This window comes from Pseudoliparis swirei, chromosome 6 (genome assembly GCF_029220125.1).
Source record: "Pseudoliparis swirei isolate HS2019 ecotype Mariana Trench chromosome 6, NWPU_hadal_v1, whole genome shotgun sequence".
NCBI classification, from domain to species: Eukaryota; Metazoa; Chordata; class Actinopteri; order Perciformes; family Liparidae; genus Pseudoliparis; species Pseudoliparis swirei.
Window position 1 is genome coordinate 6,519,752 of NC_079393.1, and position 25,521 is coordinate 6,545,272.

Consider the following 25,521-nt stretch of genomic DNA (forward strand, 5'->3'; position numbering starts at 1 on the left):
TCTCATGCAACATACATTAATTCTTTACATTTACATTTGCCTAGAGTAAACATTACCCCTATGCTTCATTACACATTAATAACAATATCAATATTCTCCCTAATATTTCCTATTATAATATCTTTCTATATGTATTAATTTAAAGCATAAGACTTCCTCTGCACATGTGCAACATCAAAATAAACTATTACAACCTAACAATAGGTATTCCTTAATTCTGTTGTCATTATTCTGTCAACACTAAACCTTTCGTCTGTACCTGTGATTCAGCAATATCTTAAAACATGCCGAGCTATGAAAGCACACCCCACATTTAGTGTATTCCTTATAAAAAAGTAATCTGATCCACGCTCCACGTGATGTCGGTCTCTTCTCACGTGAAGCCCGTCGTGACATTTCAAAGGGAACACTGTCAGGGACCCAGCGGCCCCGTCAGGTTGCAACACGACCCGGCTCCGAAGGCCCCCTGTTACTGCACGTCGCTCGCAAGCTCAGCTGTCGGTGGAATGCGAGGTCGGCGGAGTCGACATATTCCCCCGGCCGGCCGGCACAGCGGTTGGCGCGGCAACAGAGTTCGCGGCTTTGTGCGGGAGCAAAAGCCAGTTTCCCAAAAAAAATCAACTCTCACTGCGTCTGAAGTTTCCTGGGAAGAGTTTGTAACGCTTCGGCTCGAAAACTATTCCGAATCTCGGCGTCACGATTCAACTGACTTGAAATGAACGAGAGGCCGTTGAAGAATGCCGTTATTTGTTTTGCCTCCTCCGGGCCGGATCGACTCACCGCTCGACATTCCGGAACCAAACGCTGTATCGAATGTCGCAGAAAAGGCATCTGGCGGCATCTTCCTCTGCAAAACGTACACACAAAACCAGCTCCATTCTCCACACTGTCCTTTTTTAATTTTTTTTTTTATTGTACGTACGGCGCTATGGAGGACTCAAAATGACGTCAGTATAAATAAATAAATGCATGAATAAATATAGGAATAAATAAATAAATTTTTAAATAAATGTATAAATTAATAAATAAATGTATAAATAAATAAATGCCTGTATTTACTTATTTATTTAGACATTTATTTAAGCAGTTATTTATTTATTCTTGTATTTATTCATGCATTTATTTATTGATACTTAAGTCATTTTGAGTCCTCCATTCGGCGCTGCTCGGATCAAGCGCTGCCTTCATGGCGATCCAAAGCGGAGCCACCAGTGACTTCCCTCATTATTTGACACTCGGTGAATATTACGAATTACACTTCAAAGGGCTAATCTGGGGCCCGGCGTCCTATAAATAGACGCGGGGCTGTGAGAGCGCGGCGGGGATTGCCTTCGCCTGTTCTAACGACTTCATTTCGACGCGTCGGGATCGGCGCTGATGGATTTCGATGCTTCTTTCTGACGACTCGCGCATCGCATCGATAACGCGTCAAAGCCGTTCCGCTCGAGGACGGCCACGTGACGTTTAAAGAGGATTCAGAAAGCGACGCAACGACGTTGACGCTCAGCCCCACCAGTTTCCTTCCCTCTCACCTGTCGTTGACATTCCCTCGTCCACTCACGGAGTCACTCTCCCCTTACTGAGGGGAGGATCTCAGCAGACCCAGCTGTCTGCCGCTTTTTCACAAATGGATGCAGTGAGCTTCAAGTTCATCACTTTCTTTCTTTCATCACTCTGTTGAAATTCCTGTTCCGGCAAAAATAAAATAAAAGAGAAGGCTCCTATATGTGTCGTGTCAAAGCACCCGTCGTGTTTTTGACCACTGGACACAAACTTATAGGTGATGGATGTCACTCCGTGTTGGAGGGGATGTGCAAGGCAAGATAAAGAAGTGATGGAACATTCCCTGCAAGGGATTTATCATTCTGTCGATTTTTTAGAAAGGATTTAGCTGCTATTAGAATTAGATTATAACTGGAAGTAGAACCTCGGCCCACATTAATTTATTTATACTTTTATTATAAGAATAAGATTATTTAAAAAAGTGGCAAGAACGGGCATCAGGCATGTCTGCTGTATGCTATGAATAAGTTGTCAAGAGTTGTACCATTGATAACAAATGTTGAATGTGCTAGAATTGTAGTATTCATCCCCGTTTGGTTAACCCTCCTGTTACCTTTAAGGTCAATTTGACCCCATTCAATGTTTAACGTCGGTGTTCTTTGGGGTCAATTTGACCCCAGGCTGTTTTTCACTGTGTCAAACATATAAGAAATATCAACTTTTTTATATATTTAAAGGGCTATTTAGGTAGTCAACAAACAAACATAAAGTACCTCACACTTAAACTTGGGAAACAATATAAATTCTAATAATTTTCTGTAGGTTTTAATTGCTGGGGTCAAATTGACCCCGAGGGTAAAATATGTCAGTAAATATAAAGGTAACAGGAGGGTTAAACATTGAATGGGGTCAAATTGACCCTAAGGTAACAGGAGGGTTAAAAGAAGAAAAACAATAATATCTTCATATTGTTAATATTAATCTGAATTGTTGAATTGGACCTAGTTTCAACATGATGTACGTTGGGTTTGCCTCATCGCTCCCTTTTGTGTCGGCATACATGCAGCGAGCTCTTGTGGCAGAGAGAGCCTCTTCTTTCCCACTTTTCTTTTTGCTTTGCACCCCCCCCCCCAACGTCTTTGCATCAAGGTTCTTTGTCTCTCCCACTTGTGTGTTTTCTCAGTGGGCACTTAACAGGCTCTCATCACGTATTTAGTCTGAGACGGGCCCTCGGGGACCTGCTGCAATCAGCCCGGGAGCGGGGCGCCAACACGAGCCGACTGCGAAGAGGGCATTATTCTGCAGTCGTCTGCCAATCACGACCCTCCTCCTCCTCCTCCGCTCATCTCTCCCCATTGTTGCTGAGAGGAGCTCATTGTTTTTGCTCCAGGGATTCATTTCTCTCTGAAATGTGCCCTTTGTCGTCGGAGTCTTCAGTTCCAGTTAATGTAGTGCCAGAGATTTATTTGAAATGCTGAATGCTGGTCGAGGAACAGAGCGTTCTGCTCGTGTGCAAAAAGTGTGAAGTTCTCGGGCAAGTGGAACATCTTCAGATGACGCCGGTTGTTTTATTTTGAACATTAGGAGGACGTGATGCAGCGATTAGACGCTTGGAATGAGGTGATCTCTCAAAGCGAGTGTGTGTAGATATAATATCTGTAGAGGTTTACGTTCGATATACTTTAGTAGGTTTTTTAATAGTGTTTGTGCTTAACAGTACCGACTACAGACATCTTCAGCATAGGCTAAGCTAAGCAAGTTAAGTAGTGGCTTATTTTACACAGCGGATACTTTCTAGTCCCCCCCGATTCCCAAAACATGTGTATTGTGCCTTTGTTATACTTAATATTACGTCGCACAAATGTGTGATATTCGTGTCGTCTCCACACTGTCCATAGTGTCATTAACTATTCTCTGCAAACCCAAGTGCATTCAGCGAGTCCAGAAACTATATTTATGAATAATATAAAGTGAAAAACATCTCTGTTTTAATGTCAAATATAAAAAGTGTTTATTATGAAAACAGAAGTTCCTCTTACCGTCGTGTATTTATCTGATGGAATAAGGTCGGCCGTGATGCATCGCGATGGACCACATTCGCCGGTCTGACCGGACGCTGACGCCGTATCGGACCGGTTGACGGTATCACGGTCTGTTAAATTATATTCAAATAAAGAGATTACAGAAGACATCTGGATCTGTATGCAGGAATGTATGCAAGAAGTCATAGCGATGCTCATGGATTCATCCGGCACGACTGTGGGTCCAGCTGTTGTAACATGAACGGAAACGGCAGACTCAAATAACCGAGTCGACGAAAGCCGCCGCCGCTGTTCATTTCTGTGTGTTTACTCCTTTTGATCGAGACGAATCAGGCTGGACAACTTATAACTGAAATAAATGCAAAAGGACATTTGTTTCAGCTCATTCACTGATTTTTACCACCTGGTTAGTTACCACATGGTTAGTTACCACATGGTTACCACATGGTTACCACATGGTTACCACATGGTTATCACATGGTTAGTTACCACATGGTTACCAACCACATGGTTAGTTACCACATGGTTAGTTACCACATGGTTATCACATGGTTACCACATGGTTAGTTACCACATGGTTACCACATGGTTAGTTACCACATGGTTAGTTACCACATGGTTGGTTACCACATGGTTACCACATGGCTCCTGGGCAACCGTTTCTTAGTGCAAGAAACAAACGCTCTCATTCAAGAGTAAAAACACTGGGAAGTCTAACTTACCCTCAATTCTTGGTCTTCCTGTATCTTAAAATATCAGGATTAATGTCATTGCATTGATATAATCTATCCTCATTTCCTATTAATTTTCCTAGATTCCATGAGTATTATTATTTCCACTTTTTTAAGCCTGTATATTTTGTTGTTTTAGGGGACGGCGTTCCAAAGGGGCTTTTGAATTCTTTTGATAAGATTTTGTTGCAGCAACCCCTCCTAAAGGATTCATCTTTTATTTGGTTATTCAAATGCATTCAGTAGCTGCAACGCTGTAGGAACGGCGACGACCGGAGGGAGAGTGAAGATGAGATGGCACTCGAGAATAATATCAGAATCAGATATTTAAAAACTAGTGAATTGAATATTGAAACGTCCTTCCTTCCTACCCCCTTGGTCTCTTTAAACTTGGCTCCGGACCCTTCTGTCATCGGAAGCCATACGATGGCAATTATCTCACTGGTTATGAGGCAAGCAATGTACAGACTTGAACTATGACTCATTATTTTATGTCCACAGATTGACATTGCACCATTTCATCACTCTATTCTACTCTACTCGGGTTAGGCTATCAAATATCCCCCATCCTCCCGGATGTGTCACGGTCACGGTTGCGCCGCCGTCATTGCGCTCCATCGCCGGCCTTTGACCCGAAAGTGAGAGAGATTCTGCCATGTTGTCATGGTAACTATTCAACAGGATCAAATGACACGTAAGAGCACAGTGTCGCGTATAATTTAATGACCGTGTAAATATTACATTGTTATTATATTACTACCTCTCGTTCAGGGGGAATGAAAAACTAAAATAATAAAATTATTCCTGAATGCCTTTAGATGACCTGCTTTCTATGTTCCAAACAATAAACAGCAGATATACGCAACTGGGGAACCAAACCAGGCCTTGAATTGTAATTCACACTCGGCTCGTTATTCCTCCATCTTTCTCCCGCCGATGTTACGACATCCGGTCAGCTGGAGGTGAACACTAATTACCCCCCGGATCATAGGCTGAAGCTACGCATCAAAAACGTCATTTCTCTGCGCTGTTCGGTGCCAGAATCGATATTCCAAACACGTGCGATCATAAACTATGAATTTTAGTTTCCAGAAAACGATGCAACAAAAACGTTGTCACTCAACTCGTGAGCTAGATATCGGTCTGCCTCGACCAGAGCGTCCGCCTTTCCATCCACTTTGAATGCGAAAACAAATACGAGCAATCGGAACAAAGTGTAACAGCGAAACACGAATAATTAGAACGGGCACTCGGTAGAGTGCATACCTTCATAAATCACACGATTGGGCATTGAATTATGAACATGTTGGCATTAGTTGCATGCCAATTGGATAGAAATTGACCGCGCTATGGTAAAAAGAAGATTTTGACCTTTTCATGACCTTGACCTTGACGCGATTAATCCCAAAATCTAATCAAATGGTCCCCGGATAATAACCAATCATCCCACCGAATTTCATGCGATTCGGTTTAATACTTTTTGACTTGTGCGAATAACACACACACACGCATACAAATAAATACACGGCGATCAAAACATAACCTTCTGCATTTTCAATGCGAAGGTAATAACACATTACGTTCTACTTGGATAATGACGTTGTTATCTCAGTGTTTCCTGATTTTCGCCCAGAACTTCCTGAAATGTACGGTTTAAGGCAGGGTGTGTTTCCCGGCACAGTGCCCTCTTGAGGGGAAACTGGTTATTACGACGTACGTACGAGAGGAAACTGTGCGGTAGCTTCAAACCCGAAGCGCGGGGTCGTTACTTTTCACACATTTTCCGTTCGACGCCGAGAGGGGCTTTAAACCAGAAGGAACTGTGCAGCCGCTGAGGAGAATCTGGGGGCAGAAGATGAACACACTGGTTCATCACACCGAGCCGGTTACAGATGAGAGCTTTGCTGTCGGGAGAACATTTGCTCAGGACACGCCGCTGCGCCGGCTGCTGCCCATTTTCTTCCGGCCCCGTTATCATTTTTTATATTGCTTCTCTAAAATGAGGTTTCAGGTCTCACTTTGACTGTTCCGTGAATTCTTCTTATGCAGAGATGTCGACCGCCTCAAAGTCTTCTCGCGTGAATCCGAAATTGTCCTTCCTTTAAAAGCACCGGCAAGAATCCATTTATTTAGCCGTTTTTTCTTCTTCTCTCAATTCCACCGGCGTAGAATGCAGAGAGAGAGTCTTTATCTGAAACGGGATAAGCCAAAGGACAACGTTCCAATATTTTAATCTGAATCGGAGATGCGTTCCTTGTTTTTGCCTGCACTCATGAACGAACATGGGGTGCTACTAATATTAGAAATCATCATTCACCGTCACCCCCCACACCAATTTATTTTCTTCTATTTCCGATGTCTTTTTGATGAATCCTAAGAGCCTTATCTCGACCCTGCCGTCCTTTTGCGCTTCCTTCCTGGACTGTCTCCTTAGCGTGGCTGTGGATGGGGCTCAGAGCGGAGCTGGAGTCAACACCCCTACTGGTCTGCTGGCAGGGTCGGAAAAACCGGAAAGCCTTGGCTAGGAGATTGGGATTTGGGGGGGGGGGGGAGCAACCGAATCACTCTAGAATTTCAGAAATGGACAAGAAATGAAGACTCAAGCAGGATGTGTGTGTCACGATGTGATGGTGCCGCTTTAGAGAGAGAGAGAGAGAGAGACAACGTTGTGCGTCACGGTCCAGACTCCTTATCGTCCCTGAGTCACTGAAACCGCTGATCGATGGCTCACTCTTGTTTCGATCTGATAAAGGTGTTAGGATCGACGTTTATGGCCCCAGAGCTCAATGAGAACATTTATTTATTGAGGTTCTCAGGCGAATCTGCATCGGGAAAGACAAAACGGGCCTCATCCACTTCATCTCTGCAGACACGACGTGTAACAGGAAGTCATTACAGTGACGGGAAACCTCCCAGCTGCAGGCAGGGCGGCTGATAGCGGAGGACAGAGGTGTGTGTGTGTGTGTTTGTGTGTGTGCATACACACGTGCGGCTCGCAGATGAAAGGCGGTAAACCTTAACGGCCGGCCGCACATAGCGGCGTCCACCCACAGGTGCAGGGCTCCAGACTAACTTTTTAAATGTGAAAACATTCACAACAGAGAACTCTTCAGAAGTTACTGTATTGAGTTTAAACATATTTGAAGAGAAAACATACCTTGAGCATGTGCATGTTGATTGCATGGCCAATCAAAAACATTTGTTGGTTTCTAGAGATGCACCGATCAGGTTTTTTGCCGATCACGATCACTGAAATCAGTATGTGCCGATCCGATAATACCAATCACCGATCACGGTGTTGATTGAAGCATTCTATTTATTGTGTAGCATTATTGCCTAGGACTATGAGGAAATACATATAAAAAAACTCAAACATTAAAGAAATTACCGATTTCTTTAAACATTTAGAACTTTACTTTGAAAATTTCCTAATTGATACATTAAAATTGTTTGATTGCTATTGTAGATTTCAGATATGTATGGAACACATCTGCATCATTCATTTCCTGGAACTCTTGGGGAAATCTATATACAGGACTTTTCTTAACATACAAAAGACTGACTAATTTTATAAACTCTTCCTTGGTACAGTAAACATTTTAATGTTAGCATAATTTAAGCTAAATCTCAGAAACTATCTATAAAGATACAACATCAGTTCATTGTTTACTTTTATATGTTAGTGTATGATTTGTCGACATCTTATTTTGATAAACGGATGTTGTTTCACGTGGTTCTTTCCGCTAACTTTGCAAAACCGGATGTTGTCACTTAAATCCTTCCGCTAACGTTATCAAAACCCTCAGCGCCAGATGGAATGCGTTTACGTGAACATCAGTCTATAAGGGCAGACATGTGAGGAGGCTGAGAGAGACCAGAGATTCAACTCGGGGGGGGGGCGCTCGGCGAGTGGTGAGGATCCTCTGACCTCTCACTCTGCGGCCCTCGCCCTCGTTGCGTCTCCGCCAGCCTGCGCACACATTAGCCCCCCCCCACACACACACTGGCCTTCTTCTTCCTTTCTTCTTCTGAGTTAATGTCGGTTAGCAAACCAGTCATTCAGGCATTACCGCTAACTATAGTGGGCTGAAGTGTAGAACAAGTTTGTAAACAACAAAAATATTTAATAACAAAAAAAAAGAAATCTGCTAATTTACTGGTCGGCGCATGCTGAGTTGATGAAAAATTTACTCGCACTGTGTCTAATTTTAGGCGCAAAATGCGACCATTTGGTCGCAGTCTGGAGCCCTGAGGTGCGTATCCCGGGAGTCACCTGACCTCCGTGCGGTCGCACGCTGTTTGTGGCGGTTGACACGCGGCCGCTTGAACATGTATGATAAATATTCTTGCAATGCATTATATTATGACGTATACAAGGTCTTTGGTGCATAATATCCACGTATGAGTGCTTATAAGCAGGTAATAAGAGCGTCACTACATTTAATGTTCTAATAAACTTCCATAGTCGTACCGTTCTCGATCTCAAGTGGCATCGCCCGATGTCTGACGGTCTCTTGTAACTCCGCCCCTTTACGAGCAAAATTCCAATGGCCAATCACTGGCAGCCTTCTGGCTTGACTCCATCCCTTCACTTTCGTTCCACTGGCGTCCTTCTGCTCTTCACACGTCCCTCTAGAGATCATCCCAGAAACCAATGGGGTCTAAGAATGTTCGTGTTTCTCGGTTTCTTCCTTTTCTTCTGTGTTTGGTTTTCTTTTCTTTTGTTTTAAATGATCTTTTCTTCAATGTTTATCTCATCGGCATGTCGTTGCACGATGAAGCACGATGCCGTTCTGCGCGTGTTTCATTGCCTTAATAATAAAGCAGTTAGGCTGTTTAACCTCTTCCACTCCACTGAGGACGCCGGCGTCCTTAAGACCCTCCCCTTCCCTTTAAACGGCTTGCTCACGCAGACCACGTCAATAAACATGGGCATGTTTGGTATCCCAGCATTCAACACATCCTCATCTTTGCAAAGAACATATACATTTTCTTTTATCTCGTAATAATTTTTCACAAGAGGAGCCCAAACACACAATGTCTAAAGTCGCGATCAATGCAGCAAGTCGGGTCTTGCAACATTTCGACGGAGAAAACGTACAGAATACACTTTCTAAGTAGATGTATTAGCGGAGGTATTAGCGGAAGTACTAGCGGAAGTTAGCAAAGAGCTAGCGGAATCAGAAAAGGTAAAAAGTTTTACAAAAAAACTTTTTTTTTGGTGTGCTGTGTCTTCCCTGACAGTAACGTGTTGAAGCCAGGAGACCGCGCTATCTTTGCCGGGCCATGAACACGGTGATTTGCTCCGTTTTTGTTTGACTACATTTTATTAGTATAATAGTTAGGTTAGACTGTCAATCCCTTCGTCTCCTCTAGAGGAGACTTCCGGCTTTCTAACGACGTGTTGCATATGCAAATTGAGTCACACGTAACGGAACTCCTCTGAAATACGTGGGCGCAGCCAGTCTTCTCCTTACAGAATATATATGTTCATGTATAGAAATATATATATATATGTTTATACATACATATATATTTGTGTGTGTATATATATTATGTAGTATATACGTATATATACTACATATATATGTCACTATGTGTGTATATATATCGATATATATGTTGTATATATTTATATGTATATATTATTTAGCAATACATCTGCTCTACTTGGAGTAAAAGTTATATTTTGCAGTGATATGACAGTTCTTTACATTGGTATATGTTGAAACATATCAACATGTAAAGGAAAACACCTTCAGTGTCTTATAATATCATTTGGGTACCATGTGTGCATTTGGAGTCTGCAAATGTCCTTTTTGGAGCTCCGCCTGGATCTTTTCATGAAAAACAATGTAGGATTGTCATACTTTGTCCTATCCTCTTCAAATTTGAAGCAGGTGTTTAGTACTAGTGCAGTTACACACCTATACTGTCCTTTTCCTATACAGATACAATCACAGGCAGTTATTTACACTGAAATATACTTTTTTATTTTAGGGGGACAAAAATCTTAAATTTTTACTGAATTCAAAGGCCCACTGCTCTGTTTCTGTATGACCTAAAGGATTTTTGACACTTTCACAAGTAATCACAAGGGTAATCTTTCTAGAAAGCCTTCATTGATAAATTTATTCAGAGGTGTTCAGAAACTACAGCCATTTTAATTTCGTCAGATCATTTTCGGCGTTTTTGCTCGAAAATGGGGGTGGAGTGGAAGAGGTTAAATAACGACCTCGCTGCACTTCTATCACTCGTCTTTACAACCGAAGCCCTCGCGGGTCCTTGGAGGAAATTCCACACCAAGTGCCCTTTTTTTAAAACTCTGGATCTGGCCCCTGGACAGTGCAGAAGACATCTGGCCCAGATGACGGGGCCGCACGGACCTCGCCGCGTCAGATAACGACCGCGCTGACATCTCCACCCTAGAAATGAAAGCATGTGTTTATGATGTGGGTGACGGGGTTCGTACGGTCGCGGAAAACCTGGAAAAGTCATGGAATTTTAAAATGGTCATTTCCAGGCCTGGAATAGTCATGGAAAAAACTTAAATCAGAAAAGTTTTGGAAAAGTCATGGAAATGTGTTATGATCACATGTTCATTTACGCCGAATTTGAAATAATGAATATGTTTTTTAAAGAAAGACACTCAAAATATAAGCCGGCGTACGCTCTCAATACGCAACGTTTTCTACATTTTTCATGTTTATACCGATATTCCAGTTTGGTCATGGAAATTTGGTTTAAAGTCCTGGAAAAGTCGTGGAAATCCATTGGTGAAAATGTGTAAGAACCCTGGGATAAAGTACAGTAAGTCTTTTAAGAAATGATTAAGATAAGTTGGATTCCAACTTGTAATAGAAACATCACTGTGGTGAAACTATTTTTCTCGTTCAGCACTTCAACTCTGAAGTAAATTTAATAAAATATTTTTTTACAGCGGACATTATAGCTCGTCAAAGTTGCGAAAAAAAAGATCGCTATCATTAAAAGAAGCGTCACTGAGGTGATTCGAGGGTCTTGGTACTGTGCCGGCTCACGACCAACACCTTTCATGAAAATGTGCGTCGCCCGTGTTTTTCTCCTCTTCTCGTCCAAAATATCTGCTGCGAAAAACATTTTACTCAACATTTGTCTCATTTTAGTCACATTCCTTAATCGTGGTCTGAAGCCGCAGACTGTGGCCCAACCTCCGAGCCGCGAGCATCACCCGAGGACGTCTCTGGTTCTCCAGCAGCCGGGGAGGAGAGCGCCCTTCATTTAGCGAAGCCCTCCCTTCTGGATATCGACCCGCTTCACGACTTCCTGCCTTTCAGTAGCTGCTGTTTCGGAAGAGGCGATCCACTCTCTCTCTCTCTCTCTCTCTCTCTGTCTAGACTCGCTCCCTTCACAACCCATTAGGCCACGGACGCGTCTGCTCGGCAGACCGGAGGTCGGTCCATCTCTACGGCGGGGCTGACAGCTGCTCGTCCACCAGCCCCCCCCCCCCCCCCCCCGCCGAGCGAATCCTTAAGAGGCGTCGTGAAACCGATCGCTCTCTACCGGGAATTCCGTCAATACGGCTCGACCTTATGCGCTCATTTTCTAAAATATACGTCCTCTCTCGCAGTTCGCCACGAGAAGGTCCTCGTAGGCCGAGGTGAGCGTTTACGTCGCGAGCCGGTCACCCTACGGAGAGCGGGGTAGGGGGTGTACTTGACCTAGCTTCTTATTACTTTTCACCCTTTTTTTCTTTTATCCTATCACTCTTCTTTTCTCTGTCTCCTTCACACTTGTTCCCTCCCTCTTCACAAGGTGCCTTCCCTCCTTCTCCCTCCTCTCTCGTCTCTCATTCATGCACCAGCTTCATATCGACTAAGTTTGTCATGTGCCTCCCCCCCCCCCCCCCCCCTCGTCTGCCTGGCCACTGATCGGACACACGCCGCTGCTTTGTAAGTAGGAAGCCCGCGTTCCCTTGTTGTTTACGCTTTGCCTCCCTCTTCCTCTTCCTCTTCCTTTTCGACTCAGACACGCGGACGGATGGGACGAGCACACGTGCTTTAGGAGGTCTACCGAGGAAACGAGGGGGACAGAATAGAAGAGGGGGGGGGGGGGGGGGGAGGAGACACACGGCAGACGCCTCGTTCTCACCCCGCCTCTCGCGCCGAGTGTTTTTTTCGGAGACGGGACGTTGGCCGCTGACGGGACGTCCTCTGATGAAGCAGGACGTGTGTCTCTGGACAAGCCGGCTCACATGTTCATGAGAGCTCTTTAGCGGCTGCTTCTGAGTCACAGCTCGGTGTCATGGCACTACAGAGAGGGGGGGGGGGGGGGGGTGTCACCACTCAGCAATGCTTGTGTAGGTGCTTATTTTCACACTATTTAAAAAAAAAAAAATCTGTTGATGCAATGTTTATGTTTCGTTGCCCTTTTTCTACGACGCCGTGGCGGCCCGTGCTGGTTTTTCCTCTTCCTCTCCTCCTCCTCCTCGCGAATGTTGCATTTGCACCGGAGCGGCTTTTACCGGCTTAAGAAAAGAAGGAAGAGGAGATGAACCGGAGGGTTTCATCTGCTCGCGGGTACCGTCGCGTGCTCCCCTCTGCGGTCGCGTCGCGATCCTTTTACCGACCGCGGAGAAAGTCCTGCCGTAATAAGAGGATTTAGTTTTTTGAAGGGAGCGAAAGAGACGGAGAAACGCTGAGATCGAGATGGGCAACGATTTGGAAACCCTGTTCTCGTTTGCTCAAATGTGAAGGGGGGGGGGGGGGGAGCACACGCAGTCAAGTTATTTCAACTCGATGTGTGGCTTATCTGTGGCTATTTCTGCTTCATGCATATTGCATAATCCCCCCCATCCCCCGACACGTTTCTTTCTCACCAGCTTTAAGCAGGACGCCGCACACACACACGCTCACGCCTTCAGGCCCGACCGGAGAGAGTGCGTCCGATACGCGTTTTCAATTGGGTCCCCGTTTAATCTCACGCCACGGTGCAAGTTGCGAGTCAACAGACTTCTGATTTAAATCCAGTCACGTGTCACCAGGCGGCGAGTATGAATCAACCTGAACTCGTTCGGCTGACTCGGCGAGTGAATTAAAACCGTAAAGTGATGTTTCCAGCCGGGGCCGGCAACTTTTCTGGGGGGGGGAAATCAGGAAGTGGAAGAGGAAGCTCGAAAAAAAAGACATGGGCCTGTTTGAGTTATGAAATATAATTACTCAAGTAAACGTGAAAAATTATTCTTGTCGAAATTTCCAATTTAGATATATCAGATTTACATAGCCCAGCTCTAGCTGTCGGGCTGCAATGATAATTTCAACAGATATAACAAGAAATGCTTCTGAAATAAGTAACTTTATAGAAAGAGCAAGAACTTCTGACAGGGATTTACCTTCCAACGCGTAGATTGACAAATTATATTCAGAATGTTATTGTATTGTACATATTGTCGATACGCTTGCTGCTGCTTCAAACACATTTCCCCAGGGGATGAATAAAGTATCTATTCATCAATCAATCTATGTTTTCACACCTTTCCTTCTTCAGTTATTTCACCCGTGTGTCAAAAATGAATCGACGGGTTAATGAACCACATGGAATCCATCCACTTCCAACTCCGGAGGAACATGGATAAACGTTCTTGAACTAAACCCCCGTGTGTCCGTCCCGTTAAAGGGGCCCGTCTCCCCACCTGCAGCGACGAGCCCGGCCCCTGAAAACGCCGAGTCATTCGGAAAAAACGGCTCATTTCGGTTTCCTGTGTTTCTGTTCTGTTATATTGGTCTTACCTGTCCTTGTCTGAGTGCTTCCTCCGTGGGCGATTAGCTCCGCCTCTCCGCAGCTCCGGCGCTCGTGACAGTCAGTCGGCGAATGAGGCTCGCGGAATCCGGGCGGCGGTCCGGGGGAAGGCGAAGGTGATCTTGGGAGAACGAGAAAGGCTTTGAGTAAAGATGCCGGCAGCACATCAGAGCTGATTCTCCTCATAATTATTCTCACATTGGAACTAAAGGAAGGCTTTCTGAACTTAAAGCGACGGCAGCCGGAGCGTTTTTAGCGCAGGAAAACATTCGGTGCGTTTTATCATCTGGTTCAAAACGATTGTTCCTCTTTTGGCACTTTAACAAGAAGCAATTTGTCGGAAAGCTCGTCTGACGCCAGAGCGATGTCAAACACACGGGGACTCGAGAACAGCCGGAATCACTGAAGACTTTCAACAACGGCAGGAAAACCGACATTTATTCTACATCCGCTGGAGGAAAAACAAAAAGGCCTCTTATAGCGCCGGTCAAATGTTCAAAACCATTGTTACGGGAGCAAAGCAGCGGTGAGTGTGCTCGAATGTTCAGGGAGCAGATGGACTCCTGCAACCAGCTGGTGTTTGTTTACTGGGGGGGGGGGAGGGGGGGGGGGGTTATGGTCGATGAAGTTCAGAGGCAGGGACATGTGTGCGATGGCTCACCTGCAAACAACACACTTTATATTGAAGTCTGCTGAAATGTGCAAGACGATAACACTGCAGCAGGAGGAGGAGGAGGAGGAAGAGGGGGAGGAGGAAGGAGGGGGAGAAGGAGGAAGAGGAGGAGGGGAAGGGGGAGGAGGAGGAGGGGAAGGGGGAGGGGGAGGAGGAGGGGGAGGGGGAGGAGGAGGAGGAGAGTTTAAACATCCCGCTCATGACGGCAGGGCTTTCAGCATCGACGTCTACAATCTAGGTCGAAGAAAAGAACCACAACAAAAAACTGGGAATTAGCGATCTTTAGTTATTTTTAGCCCCTTAATGAGCACCGCCCCCTCCTGACCTGCCGGGTTCAGCCGGGTTTGGAGAGCAGAGGGTGCATCATCCTGCTCCTGATTTGAGAAATACTTTTCTACTCTACTCTAAACATCTCAAACAGCGGTCATCCACGACGCGCAGACCTCGTCTTAAACACGCCGACCGCCTCGGGTTACGCCGACCTCGGCATATGTTGCTCACAGCGTACCATGTTAGTCAGAAATGTCAACAATCAGGAATTTTTTTTGTCGCCGTTTCTTTTTTTTAAGCCGCACACTCGAGGATGAATAACATTTTTGAAACCCATGTTGCATTTATTCGTAAAATATTTTTACCAAGGATGTTCTCTCCACATTCCCTTCTCTCACAGATAATTGTTTCCATTTTAAAGCTGATAAAAAAAAAAACCTCAAGGCTACTGAGATGACTGGCTATTTATACCCCCCCCCCCCCCCCCCCCCGTACAAGATGCTCCATCCTCAAATAATGCAGAATTTTCTTTTAAGAACCGCTGACGCGGGCCGAGAATGCTTTCACGTTAGTTGCTGAGGCTTTTTTTCCGGTCGCGCGGCAACACTCTCCGAATATTTCGTATTCAAAAACACATCCAACGGTAGCGCAGCAATCTGACTGCGTCGACAGAAAAGATGTCCTCCCGTCACAGTTGCCGTTAAATCCTCCAACCGGATTAGAAGAACCATTGCCGTCCGGTTTATTTTCAGCGCACCAGGACGGGGCGGACGCGCGCCTGCTGCTCGGCCGCAAATTGTGTAAATATTTAAGAATGTAAAACGCGACACATGGTGAACCGAACCGTTAAGGCTTCTGGAGAAGAACAACAAAAAACCAGGAAAGGCGCCCTGGATGTATTTTTCCTCAATTTCTTTCCGTTTGTTTTTCTCAGCGTAAACTACATTCTCCATCCAAACAAGCTCATCGGGGGAAGCGGCGCCGCATGTCCATGATGGATACGAGTGGAAATGAACACGAGACATACACAAGAAAACTTTGTTTCATCCTGACTGAGAACTTTTTATCACGTTGCATCCGTCTCCCCGATATAATACGCCAGATAGAAACGTCCTATTCTGGTTTCTTGTCCTCAGACGGGATGTTTCTCCTGCTCAACGTCCACGGCCAGACGGACCGGTCCGTTGAGCAACGAGCCAAGACGTTCTGACCGAGTGCTCTTCCCTCTTCTCCTCTCCTCCTCTCTCTCCTTTCCTATCCCCACCCCTCCTCATTCGTTCTCTCACACTCTGGTTTCTGTCTGCAGGCTCCTGAAGTCGTCGCTCTCCGCTTCACCAACTGGGACTCCTCCACGGCCGCCAGTGCTGCTGCCGCTCGATTCCCGACACTGTGAGTTCACTCTTCCTTTATGTGTGTGTGTGTGTGTGTGTGTCCATTTGTGTTTTTTTCCTCCCGTACGTCCTCACAGTCTCTCCCCCGTTGTCTCCGCCGCATGTAGAGTTTTTGAATTCGCAAAGATGTCCATATTTCGAGTGGCTCTAAATGTTGACGCCAAGAGGGAGGAGTCTGGCCACTACCCCTACTCACCGTGGTCGTTTTGTGATTGGTCTCTCATGCCGTGCTCTCTCTCTCTCTCTCCGCTCTCTTCACTGCTCCAGAACAATCAGCCATGTGTACGGCAACACTGGCGTTCTCCAAAAAAAAGAAAACTGCGTCCTCCACTTAACGAGCGAGCGGCTGCCGCGTCAATTACAAACGCTGCCGTTCGCTTACCAGACATTTTTTAAAGCAACTTCCACAATCCATGTCTGTCGTATGAATGAATAGAAGTCTAACAGCTGGTGTCGTCTTTTCTTTGGGTATTGTTATGGATTCTTAACGTCCCCGAGTAGCAGATCAGACGCACTACAGCTGATGAACATGGGGGGTGGGGGTTCGCTGCCAGCCGGTGTTTGCTGCTCACTACATGTACATACGAGAAGAAGAGATGACAAAAATATGCTGTATCAACATCGACAACACTGGCAACTTTAGTGAACTATTTTCATTGTAACGGTGCGTTGACACCAAAAGCGAAACTATTTTTTCGCGCGACCGACTCCCATTAAAAGTCAACATACAGACGCGTGTGGCTACGATAGACGCAATATTTTCCCGGGCGGCGCGTTTGGGGCGACGCGTTTCCAGCGACGCGTTTTCAGCGGCACAATTTTCGCCCCGAGTTGAAATATTTCAACTTTGAGGCGGTCATCTCGCAACTCGGGCCAATCGGCTCTTCGGTGAAAGTGACCGAGCTGAGTGAGCCTACGGGTGATGTCATGAACCCAAACACGAGGGCGATAGTGTGTGAGACGTCCACGACAAATATAAAGCAGAACTAGCGGTGAGTTATTCTGGTGGAGGAAGGAAATGATAACGGTCTTTACGGAGACGAGACACGGAGATAAGCCCCGCCCCTCAAGGAGCGTCTCGACGCTCATGGCGTGAACACGGCGAACGGTCGAGCGAGTAAACTCACGCGTTTCGGGAGACGCGAAAAATCGCTTCGCTTTTGGTGCGAACGCAGCTTAAGAAAGGGAACTCTGTCCAACTCTGTCACGCCGTACGGAGGCGTTGCGCTGACCTCGGCGTACGTCGCTCACGGGTTCATCGCAGGCCGTCCGGAATCGGTCTGCGTTTATTTGTTGTTGAACTCGTGAGGAGTCCGCTGACGCAGACATCGCCGTGCGCTTATCATCGCGCTGATGATCTGCGTTTGCATCCGTCTCACAGACAGCTGGGGAAGAAGCAGCCGTCTGTGTTGTGTCTCTGCAGGTTTGAGTCCTGCTCTGTGTGTGTGTGTGTGTGTGTGTGTGTGTGTGTGTGTGTCTTTTACAAAGAGACACTAACTACTGTCTCTTTGCTCTTCTCTGCGGTTTTGTGTTGAGACGCTGACGATTCAAACACACAGAAAAGACATGACAGGGGTTTTTTTTGTAATTTAAATCTGAGGATTATCTTCAGGTGACGAGTGGAGGACGACTCCGGAGGACCAGGTGACCCCCCCCGCCCCTTCACATCCAGGAAGTGTGTGTAAAGAAACAATTTAATGACACAAGTCGGCTTCAATTTCACACACATGCACCAACTGTACTGGTGTGGGGCCGGTCGGAGGAGGAAGAGGAGGAGGAGATGCTTGTTTCGGAAATACAGAGGTTATCTCTCTCTCTCTCTCTCTTTCCCCCTGGCAGCCGCTCGCCCTCGTCCCCACGTGCATTTCTCTCTTTTTTTCTCCTTGGAAGCTCGACTCTCACATTTTAAAAGATAATTGATGCCACCTCCTAGAAGTTAGTCTTTGATATCAAACTGCACCTCTTGAAGCAGGTTAAAGCCGCGGGGAAATAAGCTCCACCCCCTACTCTTCACAAATGGACGGTTTGGTTTTATTGGCGGCAATAGGTCACCGTTATCAAATGTGCCCCCCCCACCCACCACCCTTCCTCTCCCCTCTCCTCTCGCCTCCTTCCCCTTTTCAGTCCTCCTCGAGTCCTGGAGTTGCTCTTTGAAGAAAGTAGGACGAGCTCCTCCAGCAGCGTGGCTTCTGTCTCGGGGCCGTTTCTGTCTTCTGGAGCTTCCTGTACATCCTGCCTCTGTATCCCGTTTCTCATGCATGTCTAACGAGGGCTCGGATAGTCGGAGTAATATGTTGTATTCTCGAATCTACAGAATCTATTTAGCGTTTTTAAAAAACGAGGATACTTCCCCGTCATAGTTTTCCTGTAATTGCGACCCCATTTCCAAGTCATTAAACCATTTTATTTTAGATTTTTTGCAGACCGGTGCGTTTCTCTCTCACTTAGATGTCGAAGAGAGCAAAGAGGTGGAGCTGACGGAGGGAAGGAAGGTGGAGCGCAGGCGGCCGAGAGCTCTCACTCCGGGGCATCGGCGTGTGTAAAGTGTGATATTACAGGCCCGAAGTCCCCCCCCCCCCAGGGATACCAGCACTCAGTCGTCCCCGGGATGTTTGATGTGTTCTCTCCACACCAGAGAGAGTGAGGAGCGGCTGAAAGTGAGGAGTGAATGAAACCCCAGTGAATGGACGCATGTGTGTGCGTGCAACAAAAAAAACGTGTGTTGGTGTGGCAGCGTGGGCGAGAGACCGAAAACCGTACCAAAGAGAGAGAGAGGAACACGGCTCGTTATTTATAGCCCCGCAGCCGGATCGGCCGTTAACAGACGCGCCGCAGCTGTGTGCAGGAACTGGAGGGCCGAACGTTTCAGCCGGTCTTTACCGTCCATGATGATGTCATGTGGATTTCATCCCGTTCCCATGACCGGCCCATTACCTCGGCATGTTCAGACGCCGGGTCGTCTTCTTCCTGCCCGGCTTCGCTTCGTTTGTTTTAAGAGGCGTACTCAAAAGAAGCGAAGCGAGCCTCGCGTTGGATTGCTGTGCGTCGGTGCTTCTCTCTGAGCTGACTCCAGATCTGTTCCACCAGCTTCCTCCTGACTGCTGTGTGTGTGTGTGTGTGTGTGTGTGTGTGTGTGTGTGTGTGTGTGTGTGTGTGTGTGTGTGTGTGTGTGTGTGTGTGTGTGTGTGTGTGTGTGTGTGTGTGTGTGTGTGTGTGTGTGTGTGTGTTGCTTGTGTTGAAGGGTTATTTCCGGTGCTCTCTATAGTTGTGTTACCTCTGAGGGTTCCTCGAAAAAAATGTTATTAAAGGAGAGAGGAGGGGAGATTGTCCCATAACACGCTCACGACTCTGGACACTCGAGATGCTTTTCCTGGACATCCACAGCTTCTTCTTTCCCTCTTTCTTTTTCCTCTTCTTCAAGCTGTAAAGATCAAAGCCACGTCTCCGTCCTGTGATGATATCACGTTGCACACTTCTACCACAAGGGACGTTTTGTTTGTTTCCGTTCAGAATTGATGTGATCAGGTTGGAGTTATGCACGCATGCATTTTTGAAAGTGGGCGGGGCATCTCGACAGCAGCGGACTAGTGCTTCTTTCCAAAGGAATGTGTTGGAAGACATCGGTTATTGCCTTTCATTCAAATAGATACATCTGCAGCGGCACTCCGTATAGTTCTGGGTCTTCTGTACCACAATTTTGAGTTCAGTCTAGAAACTATTAATTGACACGTGAGTGAGACAAGTAGTTCTTCCATAAAAAATGTTTACGTAGAGTTACATGTTCAAATCCGGACTGACAGTCCAACACACAGGTGTTATCCTGACGTGACGTCATCTGATTGGAAGCTTACATTCTGACGAGTTATTCAGCTTTTAAATACAATACTAAACTAGAACGGGCACTCGGTAGAGCACATACCTTCGCATATCACAAGTTTGGGCATTGAATTATGAACATTTTGGCATTAGTTGCATGCCAATTGGATAAAAATTGACCGCGCTATGGTAAAAAGAAGATGTTGACCTTTTCATGACCTTGACCTTTGACCCGATCGATCCCAAAATCTAATCAAATGGCCCCCGGATAATAACCAATCATCCCACCAAATTGCATGCGATTCGGTTCAATACTTTTTGACTTATGCGAATAACACGCACGCACGCATACAAATACGGCGATCAAAACATAACCTTCCGCATTTTCAATGCGAAGGTAATTATATGTAAACCTAAACATTCTTTCAAATCATAATGAAAAAGATTTATCTTCAGTTACCTTTTAAAATCTTTTTAAACTAAATTATTGTAACAAATGAAATCATGCATTTGGCTCTTACAACATCCGATCATTTGACATCAAATCGGGATTTGTTTTTGCGATCTTGGAATAAAGTTACGTGTTGTACATTTATATGAGCTGGAACTCCAGCGACATTTCATCCTTTCTCTGTACTTCTTAAGTTTGACCAAAAAAAAGACAAAAAAGACGCTACATCTAACACCTTTTTTTTATTTTATAAACACTGCTAAAAGTTCTTCGCAGAGGTGTTCTGATACCCAACCACTTTATTAATATTACATCATTCATTCCACTTTGAGGAGGTGTCAAACATCGCAAATGGCCAATATTTATTTGGGGAATTCAACTTTTTTTAACGTGCGTGTTTTGTGTGTGTCCATGAATCTGCGAGTTGTTTGGTGTGCAGACGATGCCCCCCCCCCCCCCCCCCCCCCACACATCTGGCTGTGTCTCCTCTGCCACTTTGCTGGTGTTTGTCTGGGGGGGGAGGGGGGGGGGGTCTCTCCCCAGAGACCCGCACTGGCTCGTTCCCAGGCCAGACGACAGCGGCTCTCCCACAGCTTGCACAATACCGAGCACTGCACTGGAATGTTGTTGCTTTCATTTTTCTCCTCCTCCTCCTCCTCCTCCTCCTTTTAGTTTTGCTCTCCCTCTCTCTTGTTGTCGTTGAGCCTCTTCTACTGACTCTCTCTCTCTCTCTCACTCCGCCTCTCTCCTTCTTCCCTCTGTGGACCCAGCTGGTGCTTCGGGGCTAACCCGTCATCACATATTCCTGCGCGGCTCCTCGGGCGTCTTCTCTGCGTGGAACACGTTGAGGAGCGGCGTCTCGAGCCTTCGAGCCGCTGAAGGGCAGATGACCTCAAATGATTTCGCACAATCGGCACTTACTGCCAGTTTCCACCCTGAACAGTTCAAAACCAACGAGGAAGAGGAGACGGCCTCCGTTCCAGACGCACTCGCTCCGACTCGAGCGGGTGTGTTTTGACTGCAACGCAACTGGAAACTGGATCGTTGCGGCTAATTGATCACATTTGTCCAAGAGAAATCAAGAGCTTCAAATAAACGAAATCGCAGCTTAGCAACCGAGATTGACAGTTGGAACTACCGGGGACTAACGACTGAACTCACTCCTCCGGCGAGGACGTTGTTTTGACAGGTATCTGGCGTTGCATCGGCCGCTCCGACTCGCATCGGTCACGGAGGTGAGTTTATAATGAGGTTGGCTTGGTTGTCACATGACTCATCGCCTGAGCGGGGGCGTGTCCTCCCGTGTGTTTTAGTTTGTTTACTCTGGCAGAACGTGAGGCTCGAAGGAAACGTGGAGCAGGCCTCGTAAATGTGCGCTCGGACCGCTGGCGACGGATTTCACCCATTCCACTCCTTATGGGTTCATTTGGCAGAGGGAATACGAATAACGCAACAACAACAACAACAACAACAACAACGTCGGATTACACACTGCGAGTAGACGGTACATCTTCAGCAGCGTTACACGTCACCTCTTTAACTCTCCTGTTACCTTCACATTTACTAAAATATTTTACCCTTGTGGCAAATTTGACCCCAGCAAATCAAACCTTTAGAAAATGATTAGAATGAATATTGTTTCCCAAGTTTAAGTGTCAGGTACTTTATGTTTGTTTGTTGACTACCTAAATAGCCCTTTAAATAAATAAAAAAGTTTATATTTCTTTTGTGTTTTACACAGCCCGGGGTCAAATTGAAAGTTGTGTCCAGGACATTGAAAACATATCAATGTTAATTTGATGTTTACCCAGTTGTCCCCAATAAATTAGGAACAGTCATGAAATATGAAGCAAAAAGATAATGTAAATATTTTTTTTGGAGATGTTAAACATTGAATGGGGGTCAAATTGACCCCAAAGATAATAGGAGGGTTAAGGAACCGGCCTTTTGGTTGATGGAAGCCAATGCAGAAGTGTCTGGAACTTGCATTCTCCCAGCAGGGGGGGGGGGGGGACTCATCAGGTTGCAAAAAATAAGTCTATGAGAAAATGACCCAATTTATTTCCCCAGTAATTTGCAAAACATGAGTTCATGGTCCCAGGCGCGAGCTTCAAGTCTTCTTAAATACAGCACGAGTTCAATAATAGTCAGAATTTGAATAAAATAGATCATGAAGAAGATTAGACTTTAGCTCGCTGTGATTGACAGGTCGGACTGTGACCTCGCAGTCCAGATACGGCCACTTTACTTCTCTGTATGCAAAAAAGCCGAGACGTCAACGACCAGAGTCCAGGCGTTCAAACGCCCGCCTGCGAACCAGCGGGTGACGTCACGGTGATAACGGCCACGTCCCTCATACCGTCGTCGATTACGGCCCCAACGCAGGTTCTAATGTCAAGACAGCGACGTCGGGGTCGAGGCGTGTGACCGACGAGAACCAGCTCCAAGAGCTCTGCTTCATCGTGATGATGTATGCCACGCTCATTTCCCACTCGCCTGTTGTTCTGACCTTTTCTAAAGGTGATGTGGCTGTCCAGTGAACACACACACACACACACACACACACACACACAAAGAGCCAGCCGTCTCGCCACTTAGTGCATCACAGTGGATTCAGTCCATCACCATCTCGCCCGTCATGAATACGGATGAGCACGAACACTGCGACGGACAAGTTTGAATCAAAATAACATTCTTCAAGTCCTTCTTACGAGCGACCGCGCGGTATCATGTTGTTCTTCTTCTTCATGTCGTCGACAGTCACCAAATACGACGGCGTGCGGCACCGTTAATGCAGATCCCCTCGGCCGTCCGCTGGTGACGGATGTCCCTTCGCTCCGTGTGTTTCCAGTTTTAACGCAATATATATTTTTTAACGTCCGATGATTATATTCATGAAGAAAGTCCTCCTTTCCGTGGGGAGCGAACGCTCCCAATGCCCTTGTGCTTGTCCTGCTCCCGGGTATTTACATTCACCGTCCACCGTCTGCAGTCGACCACCGGGAGATGTTTACCTCGCCGGCTGTCGGCGCTCGGTACATCAGGTCAGAAGTTGGCTCGCGGCACGTTTTCCGCGAGTCCCCCCCCGCGCCTCCTCTCACCTCCCGCCTCCCGTCTGGCGTCCGCGGCGGCCCGTGAGCCGTCGCCCCGCTGACTTGTTTAGGTTTGTGGAAGTAACTCTCAGCCGACGCTCTGCAGATTAAACACCGCGTCTGTGACGGCGAACGCTTCCCTCGCAGCGAAGCGTTGTTTTTCTCTCGTCCGTCTCGAGTTGTGCGCATTTTAATTTCTTCTCAAGTCAACTCTAATGGCGTGAGTTGTAACTCTACATCTATATCTTTCTTTCTTTCAATCATTTTATTTTTAAGTTTTTACAAATTACACCAGACAATCAAAAACGAATAAATAAAAAACTAGAACGGGCACTCGGTAGAGCGCATACCTTCACATATCACAAGATTGGGCATTGAATTATGAACATTTTGGCATTAGTTGCATGACAATTGGATAAAAATTGACCGTGCTATGGTAAAAAGAAGATTTTGACCTTTCCATGACCTTGACCTTTGACCCGATCGATCCCAAAATCTAATCAAATGGTCCCCGGATAATAACCAATCATCCCACCAAATTTCATGTGATTCGGTTTAAAACTTTTTGAGTTATGCGAATAACACGCATACAAATAAATAAATAAATACACGGCGATCAAAACATAACTTTCCGCATTTTCAATGCGAAAGTAATTACAAAACAACCAACTATACGGACAATCAGACAAGAAAAATAAATAAATAAATAAAAAACACAAACATAAATCATAAATCATCCTCTTCCATATTGAACCAACGATAACCATCATTCACAGAGTCACTTGAGTCCCAAGATTGCAAAGCCTCTTCTGGTTTCGGCATAGTCCTCGCCAATAAAATCCACATCTACGTCTATATCTGTGAACTCCAGACACACGATTCACTTCGGCTCATACATCTTCTTCCCTCGGATCGGGGGCTGCTTACGGCGGTCGGCCATTCATCTGTTTCTCTGGAAGTTATGTCTTTTTAACGGCGGTCGCAACACGCGCCGGGAATGATGGGAACGCTCCGCGCGCCGGAGAACATCATGCAGAACCGCAAGTGGCGCCGAGGAGGAACGGAACCGACCAGAATACAGCAACCGATCCTCTCACGCTGCCACGACATGGAAGTTAAAACGGATTAAAACGTCTACCAAGTAATTGCATTTACATTGGTATACTTATATTAACATTGAGAAATGAATTAAAAAGTTAAAAACACCTTTCTAATGTGAAAAGACGGAGGAGTAATTTCAGTTTCAGGACCGAGACGATAGTGACCTGTTGCCTTTTGGGAAAGGATTTTAAGATATTTTACATTCATAGTTATCCTTATTTTGTATAATAAATATAGTTTACCAAAGTTACCTCACTGCCTTAAGGTGCGTTCGCACCAAAAGCGATGCGATTTTTCGCGTCGCCCAAAACGCGTGAGTTTACTCGCTCGACCGTTCACCGTGTTCACGCCAGGAGCGTCGAGACGCTCCTTGAGGGGCGGGGCTTATCTCCGTGTCTCGTCTCCGTAAAGACCGTTATCATCTCCTTCATCCACCAGAATAACTAACCACTAGTTCTGCTTTATATTTGTCGTGGACGTCTCACACACTAACGCCCTCGTGTTTGGGTTGATGACATCACCCGTAGGCTCACTCCGCTCGGTCACTTTCACCGATGAAGTCACTGTTACGTCTGGAAGACTTCCGCTTCCAGCGCTACGAGAGCGGAACATCTAAACGTGTGTTCTTGTGTTCATAACGTTATTGTCCGTCTTGTTATGATTCAACAGCGGCG

The 25,521-nt window shown here is 46.0% G+C and overlaps 1 protein-coding gene across 1 annotated transcript in view; it reads left to right on the forward strand.

Annotated features, from left to right (window-relative positions):
• Positions 1-25,521, forward strand: part of peak1 (pseudopodium-enriched atypical kinase 1) — a 111,452-nt gene that overhangs the window by 36,733 nt on the left and 49,198 nt on the right. Inside the window, 1 exon segment of the mRNA XM_056416343.1 lies at positions 16,303-16,385. The gene's annotated coding sequence lies outside the window, so the exon portion shown is untranslated.